Here is a 22343-nt window from a genome sequence, read left to right on the forward strand (position 1 = left end):
CGTTCCTTTGATATCCTCGTGTTCCACTTAATCTTTCTCTCCCTGCCTCTCGCTCGCTGCTCTGGGCCAGAAAGCTAACTAGACACCGTCTCTCTCGCTCTCTCTCTCACACACACACACACACACACACAAACACACACACCCCGACAGATACCCCCCCTCCGCGACCCCTTATGCAGTTGTCCACCCCCCAACCCCCGCAGCGTCCATGTCAACCTCGCGTACGGTATCTTGCTCTCCCTCGTTCTCTCTCTCTCTCTCCCCCTCTCTCTCTCTCTCCCCTTTCTCTCCCCCCTGTCACACTGTCGCCAGTGACAGATGATGTGGAGCGGAGAGAGTGAGTGAGAGTGAGAGTCAGCGAGTGAGTGAGTGAGAGAGAGAGAGAGAGAGGGAGAGAGGGGGGGGGGGGGGGAGAGAGAAGAGAGAGAGAGTGAGAGAGAGAGAGAGAGAGAGACTCAAGTGAGAAACAGTTCCCGGACATCGAGACAGAGAGAGAGAGCGAGCGAGAGAAAGAGAGAGACAGAGAGAGAAACGCAAACGACAGAGAGCGAGAGAGAGAGAGAAAGAGAGAGAGAGAGAGAGAGAGACGCAAACGAAAAACAGATCCCGGACAGCGAGTGAGAAAACGAGAGAGAGAGAGAGAGAGAGAGATTTGGAGAAAGGGGATGAGGATATTTTCCTAACGTTTCAACTCGGTGCCGCTGCGAGTGTGCTGTTAATCCGCTCTCGTCTTCCGGCTCTGAATTATTTTTGGAAGACTTGGGGGTGAAGAGAGTTGTGGAAAATAAACGACAAGCCAGCGTGCAAACAAGAATCCGGGGCAAGTACGGAATCACAGGACCAATGCCATCAGCCCCTCCGCTCCGAGGAAGGTAGGTCCTCTCGCCAAATTGTGTCTTTGGGACCGGACAGCCTGCTTTGGACCAGGCGGATTGAAGATGGGAGATGTACTAGTTTTCCCGACGACTTTTTTCTTAAAATTGGGAATGATATCTTAAAAACTGTCAAATTTCTGTCTGAATTTGTAATTAGTGGAAAGTACTAAATTAGCCGGCTGGGGCGATTTACAGTAAAGCGACGGGGACAATGTGTGTGTGTGTGTGTGTGTGTGTGTGTGTGTGTGTGGACGTGTGAGCGTGTTTTTCGGTGCGCTTGTCGGTGTGTGTGTGTGTGTGTGTGTGTGTGTGTGTGTGTGTGTGTGTGTGGTGTGTTGCGTTTGTCGGTGTGTGTATGTGTGTGTGTGTGTTGGAGTATAATCGTAAGTGGTTCCATGTGTATGTATACAAGCAAACGTGAAAGAAAGACGATGTTAAAACATACACAGGATAGACAGAATGAGAAAGAAAAAAATAGAGATAATTGTTGTCTGGAACGTGTCTGGGGAAGGATTTTTGATGGAGTGGCTATGATTATTTCAATATATTTTGCCCGTTTGCTTGCTAAATCATATTGTGGAATCGATTTATTTAACTGCAGTCTAAGATCTGTACTCCGTTTGTAATTAGGTATTTGTAAAAATTTAGAATATGTAGCAATAGGCTCTCCCCAGCCTTCAGTCTGACAGAGTTGGACTGATTCCCCATCCTATCCCTCGGTTACAGAGTCCGCCTGAAGACAGTGTCGGTGAAACAGCCAGGCTTATATCATATTAATGACAATGTGTTTGGAATAGGAATGTGGCGCGGTTCTGGTGCAGATGCATCGCCTTCTCACTCCATGTCTCTCTGCGGTTCTCTCTCTCTCTCTCTCTCTCTCTCCCTCTCTCTGTCTCTCTCTTCTCCCTCCCTCACCTTCCCTCTCCCTCTCTTTCAGTCTCTCGCTTCTCTCTGTCACTCTCTTTCCATTTCTTTCCTCTCTATCACTCTTTCCTCCCTCTCTGTTACACTTTCTCCCTCCCTGTCCCCTCTCTCTCACTCTTATCTCTGTCACTCTCTCTCCTCTCTCTTTCTCTCCTTCTCTCTCTTTCTCTATCCTCCTTTCTCCTTTCTCCTCCCTCCTCTCTCCCTCCCCCTCCTCTCCCTCCCTCTTCCCTCTTCTTTCTCTCTCTCCCCCCCGTTTGCTCTCTCTCTTTTTATTTTTCTGTCTTTGCCTCGTTCTTTGCGACTTTCTCTTACTCTCTCCCTCTTTGTCACCCTCTCTAAGTATACCACCCTCTCGATCTTCCACCGTCTCCTTATAATATCTGCCCCTCTCTCCGAGTGAGTTCCTCATTCTCTACCCGCTTGTCTTTCTCCTTACCGCCTCACGAAATCATGTCTCGGTCTTTCTCTCCCTTCTCCTGTTCTGATGTATGTACCTCTTTCTCGCCGTCTCTCTCTCCTTCCTTTTTCCCCGTGTGTCTCTCTGTGACTCGTCACCTTACCCGCTCCCATTCTGACTTCTCTCCCTCTTCTCGCTGCGTCTCTCTCTCCTCTCTCTCCTCTCTCTCTGCGCCCCCCCCTTCCCCCTCCCTCTCTCCCTCTCTCTCTCTCCTCGTTCCAATCTGCCTGGTTTGCCCTGTATCACTGCGGCACTCCAAGCTCTACATGAAAGCAGTTTTGGTGGCGTGAGACCCACTGGAAAATAAAAAGCCGCGCCGAGCGTGGAGAGCGGTGACCTGCTTTACCGTACACAAACAAAATGTTCCTTTTTAGTCTTAGCAAAATGACGATAAAACTGTTCAAACTTCCTCCTGCCGAGATGACTTACGAACGGGCAAGAGATTCAGAATATCAATAAAGGGTGAAAACATCCCGTAAGTGGACCCACACAGCCCTTGCAGCGACCCGCAGGGGAATGGTAGGGGGCGTCGATTGAGGAGGGTAGAGTGGTTGAGAGAAAAGAGACGAGCAAATCCAGCCAGCGTTTTGGAAACCCGTCTCCGAACCCAAGCGGCAGCGTCGGCGCCCAGTGCTTCCCCAACACACTGCGGGCAAGTTTTACCGGCGGCTGTGACCTCTCTGCGTGCAGGAACCAGCCTTTAGGTACTTAGCTGCGATCTTCATCCATGTATACAAGTTAGTCAGTCAGTAATGAATGTGTACGTACTGTGTATGTGTCTGAAAGAGGGAGAGATACACGTATATATCGCTGTCCATACTGTATCCTTTCAGTATGCGTGGATATATATACGTGTATCTTATTCACCGCCTTTGAATTTGTAAGTTTGCCTATATTCATTATATATCTACTATTAAATATGCCTCTATTAAGAGAAATTTGGATAGACACATAGATGGGACGGGTATAGAGAGTTACGATTCGGGTGCAGGTGTTTGGGACTAGGCATGTTCATTGCCCGGCCCGAGTAGAAGGGTCGAAGGACCTTCTGCGCTATAATGTTCTAAGACTCTCTCTCTCTCTCTCTCTCTCTCTCTCTCTCTCCCTCTCTCTCTCTCCCTCCCTCTCCCTCTCCCTCTCTCCCTCCCTCTCCCTCTCCCTCTCCCTCTCCCTCTCCCTCTCCCTCTCCCTCTCTGTCTCTCTCTCTCTCTCTCTCTCTCTCTCTCGCCAAAGCATTGGGTATATTTTAAGCGAAGGCTGATAGGCTTTTGATTAGCCAGGACGTCAAAGGTTATGGGGTGAAGGCAGGTGAGAGGATAATAAATCAGCACTGATGGAATAGTGAAAAGGACTTGATGGGCAGAATGGCCTCTAATAGTGCGCTGTGTCTTATGTCTAATGCTCTCTCTATATATATTATGTAGTGAATAAATGAAAAATGTATTATATGTGCTTATGTGGATGCGTGATGTATGCTTCCAGTTTGAATTTATATATACAGCTTCTCTATCCATTCACCATCTATTCGCCGTATGCCAGATGCACTGTTGAAATTTACGTCTTATTCGCAGTGTGTGCAATATTGAATGTTTGAATGTATTTATTCATAACTTTTATTTTTCTGCGTTATATATTCACTGTGTGTGATCGCTATGCTTGGATTTATTTATATATGTGGTTTTGATGCATCTCTGTTATGTATTCATTCTCTTGGTAGCATTAGAATGGAGATAATTGCAGCCCAAACATCTCTCAGAAATTTCCAGCTCCAGAAAATAGGAACGTAACATATAGGTTAGGCGTAAGGTAAAGGAAATGAGGGCAATAAGCGGTACAAAGTTCATCACGAAATTAAAGGCTTTCCTGTCTTTAACAGTTAATACACAAGAATTTTTTTTGCCTCAGAATGTGACAGATGCATTTGTCAGAACGGTTTTGTGTTTTCCAAAACCTGATGTTGCGCGGAGCTCCGCGAGGTGGCAGCACCTTCACTGCGCTGCCGCGATCTCTCGGAATGGCTTCGTTTTATTTTACGGTTTATTTTGGGATGCGATGTTTTAAGTTAGTGGAACCAGGATTCATTGGCGAACATACTAGTGGTGTTTAATAGGGATAACGATAAAACAAATATCCGTCCAAATGTTGAATCAGGAACAAATATAACGTATTTTGTGTAACACATATAAAATGCTGGTGGAACTCAGCAGGTGAGGCAGCATCTATGGAGAGGGCTGGGACCCTTCATCAGGACTCGGCCGGTTGCTCTCCGACCTGCTGAGTTCTTCCAACATTTTGCAGAATCCCTTGTGTTTACAACATATTTTGTCCTGTGTTACTAATTATGATTTTTAGCTCTCTGTGACCACACTGCCTTTAGGGAATGAATAACACAATTTATTATTGTATTTTAAATGCAAAATGGATTACGCTGGTGGGAAATCAGATCTCTGACACGTCATATTGCACGAAATCGCAGCCAGTTAACACAACAAGCTTTGATATGACGGGAAGCAGAGTTTAAGGTGAGATTTACTAGTTAAAGGATTCTTCCAAATGGAATTCCATAAAAGCATTTCTTTTGTCACATCTAAGAAACAAACTACATGAACATTGGTTGTGAGATCTAGACGAAGCTTTTTTTTTAAAAAAAGATTAACAAAAGAATACTGGAACTTCTTATGGCAAAGATTAAGAAATCTGTTCCCACAAAGGGAATTTTACACACACACACACACATACACACACATACATATATATTTAAATGGTTAAATAACATGGTGCAAACATATAAGAAAAAGAGGTAGTGAGGTTCATGAATGCTCATTCAGGAATTGGATGGCAGAGGAAGTGTTCCGGCCCTAAACATTGACTGATCATTTCCACGGATGCTGCCTGACCTGCTGAGTCCCTCCAGCATGTTGTGAGTGTTGCTGTTCCTGAATTGTTGTTGAGTGTGTGCCTTCAGGATCCTGTACCTCTTCCCTGATGGTAACAAGAAAAAGAAGGCATGTCCTGGGTGATGGAGGTACTTAATGGACACCGCCTTTCTGAGGCATTGCTCCTCAACGATGTCTTGGATACTTTGGAGGCTAGTGGCCATGATGGAACTGACTAACTTTACAACTCTCTGCAGCTTCCTTCCCCAGACCAGATGGTCTCACACCAGACACACACAGTCGCACATACATACACACTTAAATATACATACAAATATACATACGAACTGATACATACACTCAAACCCGTACAAACATCCACACAAAGATAAAAGCACACAAACATACTCATACACTTAAACACATGAACACACATATATACACACACAAATATACTTACAGATATGCACACATATACAGACATACACACCATCAGTACTTAAAGAGACACAAAACACACATCCGCTTAAACACACACAAGGATAAAAGCATACTTAAGCACACAAATAAACACTCACAAACGAGTCGCAGTCAGAGTGAAGCAGGCCGTGAACATTCATATCTGTGAGAGTCTTCATCTTCCTGAGGAAGATTCCCTTTCTCAAATTCCGAAGGCCAGAATGGGAATAGGGAGGGAATTTGTTTACCAGAAGGAGAAATTGATGCTCTTATCGGGTTGGAGGCTACCTGGACGGAATATAAGGTGTTGCTCTTCCACTGGGAGGGTCACCTCATCTTCCCACTGAAGAGGTCATGGACTGACTGGGAATGGGATTGAGAACTGGAATGGGAATTAAAATGTTTGGCCACCGGGAAGTCCTATTGGTTGCAGATGGTGCAGAGGGGCTCGAAGAAACGATCGCCCAATTTACGATGGGTCTCGCCAGTGTGGAGGAGGCTGCATTGGGAACACCAGGTACGGTAGACAACCTCAGCAGATTCAGAGGTGAAGTGTTCCCTCACCTGGAAGGACTACTTGGGGCTCTGAATGGAGGAGAGGGAGGAGGTGTAGCACTTTGGCCGCTGGCAGGGGTAAGTGCCTGGAGGGAGATTAGTAGGGAGGGACAAATGGACAAGGGAATCACGGATGGAGTGATCGCTGCAAAGAGAGGAAGGAGGTAAAGATATGCTTGGTGGTGGGATTCCTTTGCAGGTGGCGAAGATGGGGTGAGTGCAGAGGAAGAGATGAGGGCCAGGGCAGCATCTATGATGGAGGAACGGAAACCTTGTTCTTTGAAGACAGAGGACCTCTCTGATGTCCTAGAAAGAAAATATATAATAATGCTTCACCCTGTGAACTTCACTATAGTCACAATGTCTGTCCAATCAGATCTTGCCCTATGCTCTGCAACAGAGTAGACTGTTCCCAACACCCTTCTGAATGGCCTTCCTCCCTCTCCCCTTTCGCAAGCACATCTAAACATTGCTGCCATAATCCTAATTCATGACAAATCCTGTCCATCATTTCCTCAGTGTCTGTAACTTGCCCACGAGTAATGGCATTGATTTTGACATTGCATTGTACAGGAGAGAGCAGTGCCAGAGAAAAACAATGGGATGAGAAGGTGGTCACAGGATGGCTCGGGCTAAAGAGATGGATGTCCCTTAATGGAGAAGAGTGTCTGTCTGTGCATCTGGATGTGAGAAAGGGAGATAATTATTTAGTTATTTAATGAGTGAGTTTTTATTTTTCTATTTATTGAGATACAGTGTGGAACAGGCCTTTCTGGCTCTTTGAGCCAGGCTACCCAGCAATCCCCAAATTTAATCCTAGTCTAATCACAGGGACCAATTAACCCACCAACCGGTACACTTTTGGATTGTGGAAGGAAACCCACACAGTCACGGGGAGAACGTACAGACTCCTCGCAGGCAGCAGCAGGGATTAAGGAGTAAGATTCAGAGTCTTAAACTTCGCTGATTTGGTTAACAGATTCCAGTGATGGAACACAGAAACTAGAGGATAGAACACAGAACAGTACAGCACAGGAACTGGCCCTTCAGCCCTCAAAGTGTCTGCTGTACCCCATCTCGTGGATTTAGGAATTCTGTAGGTTATAAATGTATACAGTTAAATGCCCAACTTGTTCATATCCTGACCAATCTACCTGTCTGAACTAATCTCACTTGCCTGTGTTTGGAGCATATCCCTCTAAAAGGGAGCCTTTTCTGGCTGGCTGCTGGTGACTCAGTGGTGTTCCACAGGGGTCTGTGTAGGGACTTGATGGCTTTGTGGCCGAGTTTGTGGACGATATAAAGATAGGTGGAGGGCAGGTGGTGTTGAGGAAGCAGAAGGACTTAAACATACTAGGAGAATGAGCAAAGAAGTGGCAGATTGGATACAGTGTCGGGAAGTGTATGGTCATGCACTGTGGTGGAAGAAATAAAAGCATAGACTTTTTGAAATGGAGAGAAAATTCAGAAGTCTGAGACTTGGGAGTCCTTGAGCAGAATTCCGTAAACGTTAATCTGCTGGTTGAGCCTGTGGTGAGGAAGGAAAATATGATGTTAGTATTCATTTCCAGAGGACTAGAATATAAAAGGAAGGATGTAATGTTAAGACTTTATAAAGCACTGGTGAGGCCTCACTTTGGGTATGGTGATCAGTTTTTGGCTCTTTATCTTAGAAAGGATGTGCTGACATTGGAGAGGGTTCAAAGGAGGTTCACAAAATTGATTCTGTGATTAAAAAGTTTATCATATGAGGAGTTTTTGATGGCTCTGGGCCTGTACTCAATGAAATTCAGAAGAAAGATGGGGGGTGGAATCTGGTTGAAACCTATTGGAAATTGAAAGGCCACAGAATGGAAGGACGTCAATTTGAAATGGAGATGAGGAGAAATTTCTTTAGCCAGAGAGTGGTGAATCTATAGAACTTGTTGCCATAGGTGGCGGTGGAGGCCAAGTCATTGTGTATATTTAAGGCAGAGGTTGATATATTCTTGATTAGTCAGGACATGAATAGATATGGGGAGAAGTAAAATGCATGATGAAATGGCGGAGCAGACTTGATGGGCCAAAGATCCTAATTCTGCTCCTATATCTTATGATCCTATGGTCTAAAACGTTCCTATTCCTGAACCCGTCTAAATGTCTTTTAAACATTGTTATTATAGCTTCCTCTACCACTTCCTCTGGCAGTTCCTTTCAGCCTCCTGGTGAAGACCTTGTCCTTCCAGTCTTTCTGCTTTCACCTTGAACCTTTGCCCTCTCACTTTATATTGCCCATCACTGGGGTAAATAAAGTGACCATTCACCTTATCTAGAGATTAGCTTCATTCGTCACGTGCTGTTGTTCTGGAACCTGGTGGTGAGGGGCTTCAGGCTTCTATACCTCCTGCCAGATGGATTCAGGATTGACTGGGATCTCAAGATTGGAAACAGGCAACTTTTGGGGTGTTCTTAAAGATTAAAGATCTTTAAAAAAAAGATTAGCTTTGTTTATCACGTGCATTGAAACATACATTGACGTGCGTCATTTGAGTCGAATCAAAACAGCGAGGGTTAAGCTGGGCAGCCCACAGTGCTGCCCCGCTTCCGCCACCAACGTAGAATGCTCACAACTCACTAATCCTAACCGTGCGTCTTTGCAATGTGGGAGGAAATCAGAGGATGCGGAGGAAACTCACGTGGTCAGGCAGACAGCGGTGGGAATTGATCCCCAAGCTTACAGTTGGCTATGTAATAGTGTTATGCCATGCCCCCCCCCTCACTTCACGCACCTTCATAAGGTCACCGTCAGCCTCCCCTGCTCCACTTTACTGAGGGTTATTGAGTGGGTGAGGTCAAGTCTGTGTATAGGCCTCTGACTCAGCATTTAGTTATCAATTCCCGCCTCTCCCCTCTTCCTCTCTGTAGACAAAACCATATTTCAGTGTGTCGACGTTGATGAGTGAGTACTCAGTGTACTACCTGTCTCTCTGTCTTGGAATTGCTTTATTATTGTCACACGTATCGAGATACAGTGAAAAACCAGTCTTGTGTACTTTTCAAACAGACCCGATCATTACACATTGCACTGAGGTGAAACGGCGTAAGACAATGACAGAGTGCAGAATGAAGTGTAACAGTTACAGAGAAAGTGCACTGCAGGCAGACGGCAAAGTGCAAGCTCATAACGATGTAGATTGTGAGGTCAAGATTCCATTTTATCATGCAAAAGATCTGCTCAAGAGTCTGTTAACAGTGGGTTAGAAGCTGTGTTTGAGCCTGGTGGTACGTGAGATCCTGGGTTAGGACATACAACATAGAACACTATAGCACAGTACAGGACCTTCAGCCCAAGATATTGTGCTGAACTTTTAAACTTTTACTGAATTTTCATTGGTCTGAGATGGGAGAAACTGCCTGACCTGCTGAGTATATACACAGAAACATAGAAAACCTACAGCACAATACAGGCCCTTCGGCCCACAAAGCTGTGCTGAACATGTCCTTACCTTAGAACTACCGAGGCTTATCCTCTAGCCTACCCATAGCCCTCTATTTTCCTAAGCTCCATTGACCCATTTGATGAGTTTGGCTCTTGTTTGATCAGCTTCAGTCTGGATGTCATAGTTCATTTTCAATAGTGACTTGGTTTTCCATTCGTATCTTTTCAGTACCAAACATTTCAGCAGTCTGCCACTGATTCCATCAGAGATAACTTCTCTGTGTTGCTACTCCACTGACTTCATCGTACATCATCAGGCCTGCACATGCAGGCTCCTCTCAGTCTCCAGCCAGCTAACAGGAGTGAATGCCACTCGTTTCCAACCAATCAGTGCAGCCTATTTAAACTCAGCTCTCATCCACGGTCCTTTGTTTACCTATCGAGCCAGGTAGCCCTCACCAGTTGCTCTTACTGTTCAGTTAGCTCGCTCCCTAGTGTTAAGTATCTGCTTTCTCTTGTTTTGTGGCTCCCCATAGCTTGTTAGTTTGCAGTTTATTATTAAAGTTATCACTCACCACTAAATCATCTCCACTGCTCTATGTTAGAGTAAAGTCTCCTCTACTTTTTGACTCGTACTTTGCCTCTTAATCTTGGGGTTTCCCTTTGCAATCTGTTTTGTACAACTTTTCACACTGTCACCTCCTCTTCACTGGGTGTATGACTCACAGCCAAGTGTCCAGAACTATACACGACCCATCAACTTGTGCATCCTCTTTTTCAAAGCCCCTGGCTACATTGCATAATATCATCACACAGAATCAGGCCACACTTGTATGAGTTAGAAATAACAGTAACTCAGATAACACTGAGAATTTATGATTCATGTGTTGCTGGTGGAGCTGCGTGGCGTCAGACTAAGCCTAAAGCTGCCGCCCAAGAGAGAGAGGTGCCGAGAGGGGCAGAATGCTGTGCTCAGCAGAAGACGAGCCATATTGTGTTCAACTGCAGATGGCTGCAACATTCATGGACTCAAGGTCTTGGACTCTATTTGTGTGACTCTATTTTACAGATATCTTATATCTGCTATATGTGCCTCTTGTTCTGCGTGACTATTGGTACTGTGTTTCGTAGCTTGGCCCTGGAGTAAAGATGTTTCGATTGGCTGTACCCTTGCAGGGTTGAATGAAAGGGTGAGGGTGTTAGAGCCAGAAGTGACGGACGGGCTGGTTTAGCTCACTGCTCCACGAGATTTACTCATTTCTGCATTGAACTGAGACTCTGGCCTGCAACTAATAGGCTCACACCACCATATTTAAGAACTGTCACTACCCCTCAACTATCAGGCTAAAAGGGGATAACTGCACTCATTCTATTTCTGGTGTTCCCACAATCGATGGTCTCGCTTCAAGGACTCTTTGTCTTGTTACTTCATGTTCTCATTATTATTTATTTATAGTTGCATTTGCACAACTTGTTATTCGTTAATCCTGTTTATATCCATTCTATAGATTTGCTGAGGGTGCCCGCAGAATCTCAGGGTTGTAAGTGTTTGTACTCTGATAATAAATTTTACTTTGAACTTTGTTGAACTTTGATGTGAGTTGGCTGCAGTGATGTCTGGCTGTGGATTCGCACTTCGTCAACTTCAGTTCTGAATGCCCTTTGCTTGCTTTTATTGTTTGTGTTTTCATTCTCTGTACATTGGGTGTTCGACAGTCTTGTTTCAATCTGAAACCAGATCAGGGTTCTTTTGTTTTCCAAAACAGCTCAGATTTCTTTTTGCAGAGATGGAGTTAGTTAGAGGTGGAGCTCTTGAATTTGGTAAGCATTTACTTGGGAATGTGCTTTTAGTTTCATTAATTCTTTCAGGGAGAGCTGGAGTAAATTCTTGGAAGAAATTCTTACTGAATACCAATAGAACTGCACTAGCCAGAAAACAAGGGCACTTCGGTGAGAAAGATGTGCTGGATTTCAGTTCAGCATTTGACTACTCAACTACTGTCCCACAGACCTTGGTGAACAAACTCCTACTCCTTGGTCTAAATGCACCATTATGTTGGGCTTCCTAACCAACAGACCTCAGGTAGTCAGGTTGTACAAAATGCTCCTCCTTCCTCATCATCCTCAACATGGGTGTCCCCCACCCCCTAGGGCTGTGTTCTGAGCCCATTGCACTACACTCTGCTCACTCATGACTGCATGCCCAAACGCTCGAGTAATCACATTGTTGAGTTTGCTGATTTTTTTGTTTAAGTGTGTTGTACCAGACATTCAGCCATTCTTGTCTGGCACGTGGTGTCAGGATTAACTGAGTCACGTTATGAACGTTCCTGACTCGACCCTTGTATTTTTTATGAGGCCGAGTGGCTAGCTCGACACTTAACCTGGCACGGATGGAAAGCGTGCTCGGGGGTGGCCTGACCTGGATTCGAACTTGGGAACCTTCAGTCCGGAGTCCGGCACTGATCTCACTGCGCCACCAGCCGGCCTAGTTTGCTGATGACATAACAACAGTGAGGCTCATCACCAACAATGATGAGATATCCTACAGAGGTGAGGCCTGGTGATAGGCAAATAACCTCTTCCTTAATATCAACTGGACAAAGAGATGCTCATTCTCTTCAGGAGAAGTCACACCACTCAGTCCCCTTTACATCGACGGTATAGTCGTGTAAACTGCAAGCAGTTTCAAACTTCAGGGAGCGCACATCACACACAACTTCCCATGGTCCCAGAACATATCCTACACAGTCAGGAAAACTCAGCAACAACTCTACTTTCTGAAGAAGCTGAAGAGAGCTGGATCTTGCACCTCCATACTCATGTCACTCTACAGATGCAGAGTAGAGAGCCTTCTGACAAGCTGCAACACTGCTTGGTATGGAAACAGCACTGCGGTGAACAACAAGGCTCTGTAACGGGTAGTCAAAGCTGCCCATGCATCACTGGCACCAGCCTTGTCAGCAAGGACATATTCAACATTCAAGTCCATTTGTTATCAAAGAATGTATAAGTTATACACCTCGAGATCTGTTTGCTTACAGGCAGCCTCAAAACAAGAAACTGAATAAGCTAATTTTTCAAAAAGGACCATAAAAGAGGGGAAAACACACAAAACATGCAAACAATAGAAGCAAACGACAGGATTCAGAACCAGTCCCCAGATTAGCTCCCCAGAGCACACAGTAAACCCAAGTCTACTCATATAAACCATCTCCGTTCGTCATATTAAAGGGGCAAAAACACTGCAAAACTCGCACAGACAACAGCCGCTGGAGATAGGAATGAACATCACAGGAGAGCCAGCTAAGTCAACCCAACCCTCGCCTCATTCACACTTTCCAGTCTATCTGGGCCAGCGTTTGAATTGTCCAAGCACCGAGTAGTTGCTGACTGTAGGACCCGGATCCCAGCACTTGGTCCGCACAGCCCAAAGCCATTCTCCACCTCACCAAATTGGCTCAGCACTTGGAGCAGTCCAACCTCGCGCCCAGGTGAGGTGAACGGGCATCGAAACTCTTCCGCATTGACTCCTGTCCAAATCGTTCACTCCAACAGCAACAGTGATACGAGCTCTGTCTGTGACCCTGTCTCGAACACGTTGTCCTTTGGCTCTGCAATGCACCTACACGGCCCATCCTTCAAATCAACCGCCTCTGCTTACTTCATTGTTTGTGGTGACAGTTGACCACAATTTATTTCAGAAAAGGTGTAATTAGTAACGTTTTTAGTTGTATTTCTTCCCATCTGAACTACCAGTAGGGCCAGTAACATAAAACCATAAAAATCTGCAGCGCATTACAAGCTCTTCGGCCCACAGTGTTGTGCTGACCATGTAACCTACTCTAGAAACTGCCTAGAATTTCCTTAGCGCATAGCCCTCTATTTTCCTAAGCTCCATGTACCTAACTAAGGGTCCCTATTGTATCTGCCTCTACCACTGTCACTGGCAGTACATTCCATACACCCACCACTCTCTATGTGAAAAACTTACCGCTGACATCTCTTTTGTACCTACTTCCAAGCACCTTAAAGCTATGCCTCTCGTGTTAACCATTTCAACCCTGGGAAAAAGCCTCTGACTATCCACAAGATCAATGCCTCTCATCATCTTATACACCTCAATCAGGTCACCTCTCATCCTCTGTCGCTCCAAGGAGAAAAGGTCCAGTTCACTCAACCTATTCTTAAAAGGCATGGTCCCCAATCCAGGCAACATCCTTATAAATCTCCTCTTCACTCTCTCTATAGTATCCACATCCTTCCTGTAGTGAGGTGACCAGAACTGAACACAGTACTCCAAACAGGGTCTGACCAAGGTCTCATATAGCTGTACATTAGCTCTCGGCTCTTGAACTCAATCCCATGGTTGATGAGCCACTTCTTCATACTTATCCCATGGTTGATGAGTTGGATGATCAGCCATGATCATAATAAATGGCAGTGCAGGCTCGAAGGGCCGAATGGCCTACTCCTGCACCTATTTTCTATGTTTTCTATGAATGCCAACACACCATACGCCTTCTTAACAACACTGTCAACCTGCACAGCAGCTTTGACTGTCCTATGGACATGGACCCCGAGATCTCGCTGATCCTCCACACTGCCAAGAGTCTTACCATTAATATTATATTCTGTCTTCAAACTCGACCTACCGAAATGAACCACTTCATACTTATCTAATTGAACTCCATCTGCCACTTCTCAGCCCAGTTCTGCATCCCTTCGAAGTCTCTCTGTGACCTCTGAACCCTCCGGTCTATCTACAGCACCTCCAACTTTTGTGTCAATGGTAAAGTTACTAATCCACCCTTCTACTTCTTCATCCAGGTTAGTTATATCAATCACAGAGGAGGAGTCCCAGAACAGATCCTTACAGAACACCACTGGTCACCATGCTCCATGCAGAATACAAACTATCTACCACCACGCTTTGCCTTCTGTGGGCAAGCCAATTCTGGAGGCCTGGGGAATTCTTGGCTGGTCCTGGCAACTTATCTAACTTAATGCTTTTCAAAAGCTCCAGCACATCCTCTTTCTTAATGTCTATGTGCTCAAGCATTTCAGTCCACTGTAATTCATCCCCACAGTTGCCAAGATCCTCTTTCCTGGTGAATACTGAAGCAAGGTATTCATTAAGTAACTCCGCTACCTGCTCCGACCCCATGCACCTGTTTCCACTATCGCACCTGATAGGTCCAATTCTCACACAGTTCATTCTCTTGCTCTTCACATATTTGTAGAACGCCTCGGGGTTTTCCTTCATACTGCTCGCCAAGGCCTTCTCATGGCCCCATCCAGCTCTCCTAATTTCATTCTTGAGCTCCTTCCTGGTGCCCTTGTAATTTTCTAGAGGTCTACCAGTACCTAGTTTCTTGAACATTTTGTAAGCTTTTCTTTTCTTCTTAACTAGATTTCCTACATCCTTTGTACGCCATGGTTCTTTGCCCTACCATCCTTTCCCTGCCTCAATGGAACATACCTATGCAGAACTCCATGCACATGTTCCCTGAACATTTGCCACTTTTCTGCCGTGCATTTCCCTGGGAGCATCTGCTCCCAATGTATGTTCCCAAATTCCTGCCTAATAGCATCATATTTCCCCCTTTCCCTATTAAATGTTTTCCCAAATTATCTGCTCCTTTCCCTCTCCAGTGCTATGGTAAAGGAGATATAGAGTTGTGATCACTGCCTCCAAAATGCTCTCCCACCCAGATTTCTGTCACCTAACCAGGTTCATTTCCCAATACCAGATAAGTACAGCCTCTCCTCTAGTTGGCTTATCTACATATTGCGTCAGGAACCCTTCTGGAACACACCTTACAAGCTCCACCCAGTCTAAATCCCTTGCTCCAAGGAAATGCCAATCAATATTAGGAAAGTTAAAATCACCCATCACAACAACTCTATTGTTATTGCACCATTCCAGAATCCACCTCCCTATCTGCTCCTCGATGTCTCTATTCTTTTGGGGGGGGGGGGGGAGGGAGTCTATAAAAAACACCCAGCAGAGTTATTGCACCTTCTCTGTTTCTGACTTCCACCCACAATGACCCAGTAGACAATCCCTCAATGACTTCCTCCTTTTCTGCAGCCGTGATACTATCCCTGTTTAGCAGTGCCGCTCCCCCACTTCTTTTGCCTCCCTCCCTGTCCCTTTTGAAACATCTACAGCCCCGGCACGTTCGGCAGCCATTGCTGCCCTTGAGACATCCAAGCTTCTGTAACGGCCACAACATCTTCAAGGATCCCACCCACCCTGCTCAAGAACTGTTTGTTCCACTCCCATCAGGGAGAAGGCTACGTAGCATCCATGCCAGGACCACCAGACTCTAAAAACAGTTACTTTTCCCAGGCAGTGAGGCTGATCAACACCTCCACCCACTAACTCCACCACTACTTTATTATTTCCTTTCAGTCACCTTAAATACAACCCAGTGTCACTTTATGGACATACAATCAAGGTATGTGTACGAGCTATTTTATGTAGAGAAATTATATTGATATGTTTTTATTATTATTATTATTATTATTATGTTCTTTATCTTTTGTGCTGCATCGGATCCGGATCAATTACTTTATTCTCCTTACACCTGTGCACAGGAAATGACATTATGATCTTATAGAGGTGTTTAAAATCATGAGGGCAGAAATAAAGTGAATGCCAGATGTTTCTTCAGGGTAGGAGACCTGAAAATGAGAGAGCATAGAGGGAAAGATTTAATAGGAACTTTTTTCCAGAGGGTGATTTGGGCCAGAAGGCCTGTTTCTGTGCTGTTCGACAAACCACACCCAGCTCGTCCACACCGATCACCACCCAGCCTCTACCTTTCCTGCCACTCAATCCATCTGCCAATCAACCACACATCAACTGGTTCCACCAATCGCCTGCCAGGTTTTGTCCCACCCCTCCCCTTCTCCTCTTTTAATTGGCCACGTCCCCTTAATCTTTCGGTGCTGATCAAGGGTCCCGGCCCAAAAGGACATTTCTCTCCACAGTTGTCACCTGACTTGGTAAGTTAGCTTCTCCAGCTCATCACTTTGTAGTTGCTGAATGTTTAACTGCTGCATTTTTTTAAAACTTACAGCTGGCATGTCATTTGATCTCCTGTTAGTCATTCATGTGCTAGTTATAAACCTCCAGTTTCTCCTCCTGTTGCTATTACTATCATTCTTCATGACTGTATCTGCAGTTCCTCTCATACTGGCTCCAATGGTACTACCCTAGAAACCTGTTGGTACTTGTATAACTATTTCCTTATTACAACTATTAAAGCCTACTGCCATTTGCTTAAGCTGTCAACACTGAGAGGATTGTGTTTTCTGATTTTTCTTGTGCCTTCAATGCCATACAGCCCTCATGCTGGGGGTGCATGGGGGGAGGTGGTGAAGCTACAATCAATGCAGATTGGCACATCCGTTGTATCCTGGATAATGGACGACCTGACTGGCAGACCACAGTTTGTGCAGCTTCAGAGCTGTATCAGGCATGGCTATCAGCAGCACTGGGGCCCCATAGGGGACTGTATTGGCTCCCTTCCTGTGTACCCGGTATACCTCAGACTTAAGATAAAACATTAAGTCATGTCATCTGTAGAAATTCTCTGATAACTCAGCAATTGTTGGTGTATAAAGGGAGGACAGGAGGATGAATACAGGGTGGGGGACTTCGCGAATAGTGCAGCTCAACTAGTGCCCGTCACACTTCACCTGCTTGGCACAGGATGTGAATGCAAACCTTAAACTCTAAAGTCAAGGGCAAGTTTATTGTCAGATGCAAAAGTGCATGTATGCACAAGTACAGTACAATGAAAAACATATTGCAGCAGCATCACAGGCACATTCGTATCAAAAGTAAACATACACTCTGTGGCCACTTTTTAGACACACCTGTATACCTGCTTGTGAATGCAAGTATCCAATCAGCCAATCACGTGGCAGCAACTCAATCCATGAAAGCATGCAGACACGGTGAAAGAATTTAGTCGTTATTCAGACTAAACATCAGAATGGGGAAGAAATGTGATCTGAGTGACCTTGACTGTGGAATGATTGTTGGTGTCACACTGGGTGGTCTGAGTATCTCAGAAACTGCTGATCTCCTGGGATTTTCACGCACAGCAGTCTCTGGAGCTTACAGAAAATGGTGCGAAAAAAATCCAGTGAGCGGCAGTTCTGTGGATGAAAATGTCTTATTAATGAGAGAGGTCAGAGCAGAATGGTCAGTCTGGTTCAAGCTGACAGGAAGGTGAAAGTAGCTCGAATAACCAGGTGTTACATCAGTGGTGTGCAGAGGAGCATCTCTGAATGCACAATATGTCGAATCTTGAATTGAATGGGCCACAGCAGCAGAAGACCATGAATATACTCTCAGTGGCCATTTTATTAGATACACAAGGTACCTAATAAAGTGCACACTGATAGTATGTCATGCGCAGTCTTCAAGAAATAATACAATCAGAGCTAAAAAAATTCAAATTCAATGCAAGATAAACAAAGTGGCGACTGACTGATTTTTCTGTTGCAATCTGGTGTTTGTCAGGTTGCAATCTATTGATCTTTCTGTTGCAATCAAGAGATTTTTCATTTGCAGCATATTGATACATTGGTAGCATTCACTAAGGTTCACTCAATTGCACCCAAAGAATCACTAGTGGTTAGGGTTGTGCAGGTTGGTTCAAGAATCGAATGGTTGAAGGGAAGTAGCTGCTGCTGAACCTGGTGGTGTGGGATCTCAGACTTCTGTATGGCCTGCTTGATGGTAGCAATGAGAAGCACACAGAATTCTCTGTGTAAAATAACTTGTTAAACTCTCTCCTCTCTTATTTTAAACACTAGTATTAGACATTTCCACCCTGGCCGTTGACCACTGTTGTGCAAAGTGGTCAAAGTGGCTGTTGTCTTGCTACTTATACGGAGATGGTGATCAGAGCTGTGTAGGTTGCTTTACCATCACATACTCTGACAAACAGTGTAAAACCTGTTTGTGTGCCATTGTGCCAAATCTTTCCACACATAACTACATTGAGCTATAGTCGTAAAAAAGTTCAAAGGTTCATTTATTATCCCAGTATACAACTCTGAAATTCCTCTTCTCCAGATAGCCACGAAACCAAGAAAGAAAAGAATGGCACCACGATCATCAACTCCCAAATCCCTTCTCCCCCACACAAAAAAACAAACAGTAATGGAATAGACACATTAACACCCCCCAATCACCCCTCCCCCCACACAAAATGAGAAATATCGGGCGAAAAACACAGTACACAAAAAAAAACCCAGAAGACTGAAAAAAGTCCACATTGAAAAGTCATAGAGCACCACAGCATGAGAAACAGATCCTTCAGCCCATCTAGCCCATGCCAAGCCAATATACTGCCTAGTCCCAACGACCTGCACCCAGACTGTGGTCCTGCATATCTCTCCCATTCGTTTCAAATTTCTCTTAAATGTTGAAATGGAATCTATATCTACCACTTGCTTGGCAGCTCCTTTCACACTCTCACCACCCCCTGAGTGAAGAAATTCCTCCTCATTGTCCCTTTAAACATTTCGCTTTTCAACCTTAACCTATGACCTCTAGTTCCAATCTCAACCAACCTCAATGGAAAAAGCCTGCTTGTATTTACTGTATCTATACCCCTCATAATTTTGTCTGCAGTAAAAAGGCAAATGGAATGTGGAATATCGTGTTACAGCTACAAAGAAACAGCCTACAGAACGACAAGGCGCAGGGGCCACAACAGTGGAGATCAGGAGATCAAGGGGATTGAATACCAGCAGAAGAGGAGACAGAATCCCAGCAGCAAGGGGACTGAATTCCAGACATCCCACCCTGCAAAAACTCACTTCAGGGAGGTAGCACCATCAGTTTGCGGGAGACTTCCGGAAGTTCCGGGAGAGGTGGGATGTCTGCAATGGAATAGCTCCTTAGTAGCTAGACAGCTAGTTTAAATAACGTTCGCTATGCTAATGAACGAATGACACCTGTTAAACTCACCTCAACACGTCTTTTACAGTCCTACCCCACCATGGGCAATAGAAAAGTCACTGTTGCAAACAGTGCAGCGAGCAACACTGTCATTATTTTTGCCCCCTATTAGGCAGGGGTACACTTTAGGGTAGTCTGGGGTGACGTACGTTTCATATTTTCTTTTTTTGGAATGCTCTCCCATGGCGCACTCTCGCTCGTGCTCTCTCTCTCTCTCTCTCTCTCTCTCTCTCTCTCTGTCGTGCTCTCGTGGTCGCTCTCGTGCTCGCTCTCTTGCTTGCTCTCTCGCACGCTCTCGCACTCTCTCTCGCTCGCTCGCTCGCTCTCAAAGAAGTTGATTTCCGGGATATTGTGTATAATGTGCGGGCATCAGGGAGCCACTATTAATATGCGGGAGACTCCCGGAACCTCCAGGAGAGGTGGGACATCTGGAATCCCAGCAGCAAGAGGGGACTGAATTCCAGCAGCAGTGGGGACTGACACCCAGCAGCAGCGGTGACTAAATCCCAGCAGCAGAGGGGACTGAATCCCAGCAGCAGGGGGAGATGAATCCCAGCAGCTGAAGGGACTGAATACCAGCAGCAGTAATAAGTGAATTACAGCGGCACAGGGAAATGAATCCCCTCAGCAGCGGGGACTGAGTCACAGCAGCAGTATGAACTCAGTCCCAGCAGCACTGGGAAATAAATCCCAGCACTAGAGGCACTGAATTCCAGCAGCAGTGAAAGTAAATCCCAGCAGTAGCGTGGACTGCATCCCAGCAGTACAATGGACTGAAACCCACGGCAGTGGGGTTTGAATCCCAGTAAGAGAGAGGGCTGAATTCCTGTAGCAATTATGACTAAATCCCAGAGCAGTAGGAACTGAATCCCATCAGTGAAGGGTACTGAACCCCGGCAGCAATGGGTACTGAATTCATGCTGTTCTGCTGTTTAAGAAAGGCCCTTAACAAGGTAGGTCGTACACAGTGAACGGTAGGGCACTGAAGGGTATTGTAGAGCAAAGAGATCTCGGAATACAGGTCCATAATTTATTAAAAGTGGTGTCACAGGTAGATAGGGTCGTAAAGAAAGCTTTTGGCACATTGGCCTTCATAAATCAAAGTACTGAGTACAGGAGATGAGATGTTCTGTTGAAGTTGTATAAGATGTTGGTGAAACCTAATTTGGAGTATAGTGTGCGGTTTTGGTCACCTACCTACAGGACAGATGTAAACAAATTTGAAAGAGTACAGACAAAATTTGCAAGGATGTTGCCGGGTCTGGAGGACCTGAGTTATAAGGAAATATTGAATAGGTTAGAACTTTATTCCTTAGAATGTAGAAGACTGAGGGGAGATTTAATAAGGGTATACAAAATTATGAGAGGGATGGATAGGGTAACTGCAAGCAGGGTTTTTTCCACTGAGATTGGTTGGGACTACAACCAGAGGTCATGGGTTAATAGTGAAAGGTGAAAAATTTAAGGAGAACATGAGGAGAAACTTCTTCACTCAGAGGGTCATGAGAGTGTTGAACGAGCTGCCAGTGCAAGTAATGCACGCAAGCTCGATTTCAACGCTTAAACGATGTTTGGATAGGTACATGTTTGGTAGAGGTATGGAGGGCTATGGTCCCAGTGCAGGTCAAAAGGAGTAGGCAGTGTAAATGGTTTTGGCATGGAATAGATGGACCGAAGGGCCTGTTTCTGTGCTGTACTTTTCTATACTCTATGACTTTATAAATTCCAGCATTGGTGGTGATACCTACAGCAGGGGGACTGAATCTTAGCAGCAGTGGGAGAAGGCTGCTGTACTTGCTAGTGCTCTTAGGTGGCTGTATGGATGGTAAGATCTGTCATTATCAGACATCGAGGAGTCTGTACCCCACTGAGATTAAGTTTGGTTGATGAACTTGCAATGGTGGAGTACCTCTGTCTTGGGCACTATACAGGACTGGCTTTGACGCATTCTGTTCATCGAGGCGTGCTGGCTTTATCCCAGACCTGATTGCCAATTAATTAATTCTCCCTCCCTTCATGATACTTGAGGGTAAGCAAATTACTGAGGCCATTTATCTTCCCTCACTAAACCTGTCTTGCTCCTTACCATTAATGTATTTACATTAATGCATTAATCAGTTGTAGCATTCTGGTTTGCTATTACAGCTCAGGGCATCAGAGTTCAGAGTTCAACGTCAGTAAGACGAAAGAGCTGATTGTGGACTTCAGGAAGGGTAAGACGAAGGAACACATACCAATCCTCACAGAGGGATCAGAAGTGGAGAAAGTGAGCAGCTTCAAGTTCCTGGGTGTCAAGATCTCTGAGGATCTAACCTGGTCCCAACATATCGATGCAGTTATAAAGAAGGCAAGACAGCGGCTATACTTTAGTAGGAGTTTGAAAAGATTTGGTATGTCAACAAATACACTCAAAAACTTCCATAGTTGTACCGTGGAGAGCATTCTGACAGGCTGTGTCACTTTCTGGGATGGAGGGGCTACTGAACAGGACCGAAAGAAGCTGCAGAAGGTTGTAAATCTAGTCAAATCCATCTTGGACAGTAGCCTACAAAGTACCCAGGACATCTTTAGGGAGAGGTGTCTCAGAAAGGCAGCGTCCATTATTAAGGACCTCCAGCACCCAGGGCATGCCCTTTTCTCACTGTTACCATCAGGTAGGAGATACAGAAGCCTAAGAGCACACACTCAGCGATTCAGGAACAGCTTCTTCCCCTCTGCCATCCGATTCCTAAATGGGACGTTGAATCGTTGGACACTACCTCACTTTTATTTTAATATAAGGTAT

The 22343-nt window shown here is 45.2% G+C and overlaps 1 protein-coding gene across 4 annotated transcripts in view; it reads left to right on the forward strand.

Moving 5' to 3' along the window:
* Window positions 1–460: 460 nt before the first annotated feature.
* The window catches only part of nlgn4xa (neuroligin 4 X-linked a), a 355804-nt gene continuing 333921 nt past the window's right edge, over window positions 461–22343 (forward strand). For all 4 annotated transcript variants that reach the window (XM_072262636.1, XM_072262632.1, XM_072262633.1 and 1 more), the window contains exon 1: window positions 461–872. The gene's annotated coding sequence lies outside the window, so the exon portion shown is untranslated. The remainder of the gene's footprint in view (window positions 873–22343) is intronic.

This window comes from Mobula birostris, chromosome 7 (assembly GCF_030028105.1).
Source record: "Mobula birostris isolate sMobBir1 chromosome 7, sMobBir1.hap1, whole genome shotgun sequence".
Taxonomy (NCBI): Eukaryota; Metazoa; Chordata; class Chondrichthyes; order Myliobatiformes; family Myliobatidae; genus Mobula; species Mobula birostris.